The sequence below is a fragment of the Drosophila sechellia genome, chromosome 2L (assembly GCF_004382195.2).
Source record: "Drosophila sechellia strain sech25 chromosome 2L, ASM438219v1, whole genome shotgun sequence".
NCBI classification, from domain to species: domain Eukaryota; kingdom Metazoa; phylum Arthropoda; class Insecta; order Diptera; family Drosophilidae; genus Drosophila; species Drosophila sechellia.
The window spans coordinates 1-5,295 of NC_045949.1; the positions used below are offsets into that span (position 1 = coordinate 1).

The 5,295-nt window shown below is 39.9% G+C and overlaps 1 long non-coding RNA gene across 3 annotated transcripts; it reads right to left on the minus strand.

The window, feature by feature from the left end:
• Nucleotides 1-344: 344 nt before the first annotated feature.
• Nucleotides 345-5,216, minus strand: LOC116803528. 3 transcript variants are annotated; one of them, XR_004363638.1, is made up of 7 exons: nt 5,190-5,216; nt 4,838-5,119; nt 4,625-4,768; nt 4,507-4,561; nt 4,245-4,445; nt 4,059-4,141; nt 345-532 (listed from the first exon to the last, which is right to left on the minus strand). It is a non-coding gene; the product is annotated as an uncharacterized LOC116803528 (long non-coding RNA). The 3 variants fall into 3 exon arrangements; XR_004363637.1 differs by lacking the exons at nt 4,059-4,141; nt 4,245-4,445; nt 4,507-4,561; ... (1 more) ...; nt 4,838-5,119; nt 5,190-5,216 and adding exons at nt 603-685; nt 789-989; nt 1,051-1,105; ... (1 more) ...; nt 1,383-1,664; nt 1,735-1,761; XR_004363636.1 differs by lacking the exons at nt 4,059-4,141; nt 4,245-4,445; nt 4,507-4,561; ... (1 more) ...; nt 4,838-5,119; nt 5,190-5,216 and adding exons at nt 603-685; nt 789-989; nt 1,051-1,105; ... (1 more) ...; nt 1,383-1,664; nt 1,735-1,761 and having other exon boundaries at nt 345-540.
• Between the last annotated feature and the right edge of the window lie 79 nt (nt 5,217-5,295).

Consider the following 5,295-nt stretch of genomic DNA (forward strand, 5'->3'; position numbering starts at 1 on the left):
AAACACTAATAAGTTACCCAAAAAGGGTAGGATAACTTCAAAAAAACAATGCAAAGCCAAGAATGGCACCCAAGACAAGCAACCCAGCGCAAAGACATCTGGAAAATTACCAGGACATGCTCCGAAAACAAAGGAGTGAAGAAACGACCAGGAACCTGAAAAGGTACTTCAAATCCCATGCAAGTTAGAAATGACAGCCCTCCTACCACCAGCAGAGCTGCTAGAGCTAGCTTCAAGCCAAGATTTATAGATGAAGCCACGCCATCGCCAATAAACTACAATCCTAACTCGCAAAAAGGCTTCTTGGACGACCACACAACAAACTTAGCAAATAGAGTCGACAATTTAGAGAAGAAAATTGACAGTTTATTGGCCTTAATCATACAAGGAAGAGTTAACAATCCTGACATGGAAACTTCCAATTAATCCTACATTTACTTATACTTATTCTAACAACATCTATATCCGATGGAAAAGCGCACGTCAGTCTGCTCCCAAACTCTTGCTCGGTCATCTCCTTCCTCGACACAGCCTAATTTCCTTAGAATACAAATTCAATTAGATAATGGAATTAAAATATAATCAATATAATCAATACTCACACCTCAAAGCATCCGGATAATCAAGCTTACGAAAACGCACTCCAGCTGATACTGATGAAAGATACGAAAAATACAACCAAGTCCTATAAGATGAAGCGGTAGATCGATACGAAAAGGATTAGTGTGGCAGAAACATGATGAATAAAAGGCGACTCGCTGCAGCAATTTATGCACAACGTCACTTACCTGAACCTCCTTGCCACACGGTCCCGATTAGTATCCCTTATCTCCGATGCAATCCACTTGCAGTGCTGCACTGCAATAGACGGGCCATATAAGCTGCCTACGCTTCGTTCAGGGCTCTCAGCGCGGAGCTGCAAAATCTATCCTTTCCACTACTCTTAAATTCTCTCAGATCGACGAGCGCCTACATTAGAGACGCTAAACCTGAAAACAAAACAATTAACCAATAAGAAAATTAACAAAGACAATCAAATAAAGCACTTACCTCAATAAACACAGCCAACTGGTGATCCAAAGCAACCAACAAGAGAAGACGAGCCCTGCAAAGAAAAACAAAATCACCATATTTTGTGATTATAAACACAAAAATTTGACAATCTTACAACGCCGTCTCCACCTCCTGATGCCACTGCACTAACAAGGATCATTATCCCGGAGCTGACATCAAATTAAAAAGAATTAAAATCCGTCTCCAAATTGTATAATTTCCACAATTCCGTTTTTTTTTTCCAATGAATTCCTGAGAATCTATAATGAAAGGAAAATTAATAATAATATAATAATAAATTAATCAAGGACACACAGGAAATTACAAACCTGACAGGCAAACCAGCAGACACAAAAATACGACCTCATCCTGCCGATGACGCGCACGCAAACCAGGAGACGGGCCCCGTCAAAGCAAAACAAAATCGCCAACATTTGCGATTATAGATACAAAAATCTGACAATTTTATGATACCGTCTCCACCTCCTGACGCCAATGCTTTAATAAAGATCATTTGCGTGGCGCAGATGCCACACCCTTACGCTGCAAAACTTGTCCTCAAATTGTATATTTCTCCCCTGTCCTGCATCATCGACGAATTCTCTCCTAACCTGCAATGAAAGGAAAATAAATAAGAATGCGATATAAAAACTACTCAAGGACACATAAATAATAACAAACCGGACAAACAAAGTAGCAGACGATAACAGACGGCCCCATCCTGCTGACGTCAAGCACGCAGCTCCAGCTTCCAAGACTTCAACTATTGAAAAAAGGGAACACAAGCTATTACTGGGAAATATATATTTATAATATAATACTTATCTAATTGCAAACTTGATGACTCCAAAATCGTGGCTTTCCAGCTGCAATAACACAATGACAAGGGCCTCCAATTTAGCCCATACAAAACGTACCTGAAAAGCAAATAAATCAACGCAATTATAAAAGCAATCAAATACTCACCCCAGACTAGCTTCCTCTTTAAGTACCTGAAAAACAATAATAAACGCAACTATATAAACAAATATACACCAATATAATACTTACCTTAAATTAAATTCCACTCAATGTACCTGAAACAACAAAAATTAATGCAATCATAATTAACAAATAGCATATATAATACTTACCAAATTCTATTTTTACATCCATTTCCATGGCAATCTCGTTGCGGCGGCTCTCTGCAACAAATCTCGAACTGGCGGCCTCAAGCAACCAATCCTGAAGCTATGGCCACAAGACGCGACGCACCTGGCTTCCTTCGCTCAATAAAAACGCAATGACGGCTGCGCTGGACAACTATTCGCAACTCTTCCCGACGACCGGCAATATGCATCTACAATACAAACAAACTCATTAAACAATTGCATAAAGCTGCCATTGACGATATAATCGGATCTTCACCAAACGACGGCTGCGTGGGATGACGCAGCTGAGAACAAATCACCTGCAACTTGTTGCAAGTTGCCCACTTCCAGCGGCCGCAACAGACCACCGCCAAAATGCAACAAAACTTACCTGTGATGACTCCTGAGGCTCTCTGCGACGCGGTGCTCCTGTCCTTCTGATGGGGGTACCTGAAAAGAAATAAACAAAACAATGTTAGTCTAAAATTTTAATGTTTATTGCAAAATAATTTCATTTTAAAAATGTAAACAAACATGCAAGCTGATAATGTTACCAATCATATCAATGTCTGAAATCCTTGCCTACAAAATACTAACTTAAAATTAATACTAACTATGTCCAAGCCCCAAACTCACCCCATGCTATGTTAAACTCAAAAATTCAAATTATTGTACCTACATATTGCATTTATTGTAATCAAAGGCAAAATAAAGTTGTGGATGCGGAACAGAATTCATTCTGTCTCCGTACCTCCACCTACAAAGTAAAAAACATACTTACCTCCCACTAAACGTACCTGAAAAAACACAAAATGACACAATCACAAAATCAAATAACAAATATAATACTCACCCAATCTCTAATTTTACTTCCATTTCCATGGCCCCAATCGTTGCGACGGCCCTCGGCAACTAATCACGTTCCGGAGGCTCCAAGCTGCAAACCCTGACGAAATGGCCACAAAACGCGGCGCACCTAGCCACCCTAGATGAACGACCAAGCCACAATCATCACTGTCGACTCCTCTGCCATAATGAGACAGATCACACCACAATAATGGCAGCAGCTCCAAAACTACGTGACGACCGCTGTTCCGGACCTTTCTTCAGGCATCCTCTTCCCGACGACCGCCGAAGCTGACCTGCAATTTAACAAGCTAAATAAATAATCGCAAACATCTACCACTGAGGGTGGAAGAGAAAACCAACAAATGACAGCGGCGCGTCATATTCTTACCACCAATAAATTACCTGCAACGCTTTCCGGACATACATATGGCAAGTGGCGCGCATCCAGCGTCCGAAGCAAATTTCCTGCCAAATCACAACTAATACTCACCTCCAATGACTCTTGAGGCCTCCAGCAACTCGGTGCTTCCGTCCTTCTGGCGGGGGTACCTGAAAAGAAATAAAATGTATAATATTAGTACCTAATTTCAATGTTTTTTTTTGTAAAATTACTACAAATTATTAATGTAAACAAAACATATAAGATGATAATGTTACCAGTCCATGTTTCTGTCTATAATCTAAGCCTAAAGCAAAAAAAAAAAATACTAACTAAATATTAAATACTAACTATGTCCAAATCCCCAACTCACCTCATGCAATGTTAAATTCTAAATTCAAATAATTGTACCTATATATTGCACAAAATGTAATCAAAGGCAAAATAAATTGTGGATGCGGAACAGAAGTCATTCTGTCTCCGTACCTCCACCAGTAAAGTTGGACAATGTTAAACTCTAAATTCAAATAATTGTACCTACATATTGCATAAATGTAATCAAAGGCAAAATAAATTGTGGATGCGGAACAGAATTCATTCTGTCTCCGTACCTCCACCTACAAAGTAAAAATATAATCAATACTCACACCTCAAAGCATCCGGATAATCAAGCTTACGAAAACGCACTCCAGCTGATACTGATGAAAGATACGAAAAATACAACCAAGTCCTATAAGATGAAGCGGTAGATCGATACGAAAAGGATTAGTGTGGCAGAAACATGATGAATAAAAGGCGACTCGCTGCAGCAATTTATGCACAACGTCACTTACCTGAACCTCCTTGCCACACGGTCCCGATTAGTATCCCTTATCTCCGATGCAATCCACTTGCAGTGCTGCACTGCAATAGACGGGCCATATAAGCTGCCTACGCTTCGTTCAGGGCTCTCAGCGCGGAGCTGCAAAATCTATCCTTTCCACTACTCTTAAATTCTCTCAGATCGACGAGCGCCTACATTAGAGACGCTAAACCTGAAAACAAAACAATTAACCAATAAGAAAATTAACAAAGACAATCAAATAAAGCACTTACCTCAATAAACACAGCCAACTGGTGATCCAAAGCAACCAACAAGAGAAGACGAGCCCTGCAAAGAAAAACAAAATCACCATATTTTGTGATTATAAACACAAAAATTTGACAATCTTACAACGCCGTCTCCACCTCCTGATGCCACTGCACTAACAAGGATCATTATCCCGGAGCTGACATCAAATTAAAAAGAATTAAAATCCGTCTCCAAATTGTATAATTTCCACAATTCCGTTTTTTTTTCCAATGAATTCCTGAGAATCTATAATGAAAGGAAAATTAATAATAATATAATAATAAATTAATCAAGGACACACAGGAAATTACAAACCTGACAGGCAAACCAGCAGACACAAAAATACGACCTCATCCTGCCGATGACGCGCACGCAAACCAGGAGACGGGCCCCGTCAAAGCAAAACAAAATCGCCAACATTTGCGATTATAGATACAAAAATCTGACAATTTTATGATACCGTCTCCACCTCCTGACGCCAATGCTTTAATAAAGATCATTTGCGTGGCGCAGATGCCACACCCTTACGCTGCAAAACTTGTCCTCAAATTGTATATTTCTCCCCTGTCCTGCATCATCGACGAATTCTCTCCTAACCTGCAATGAAAGGAAAATAAATAAGAATGCGATATAAAAACTACTCAAGGACACATAAATAATAACAAACCGGACAAACAAAGTAGCAGACGATAACAGACGGCCCCATCCTGCTGACGTCAAGCACGCAGCTCCAGCTTCCAAGACTTCAACTATTGAAAAAAGGGAACACAAGC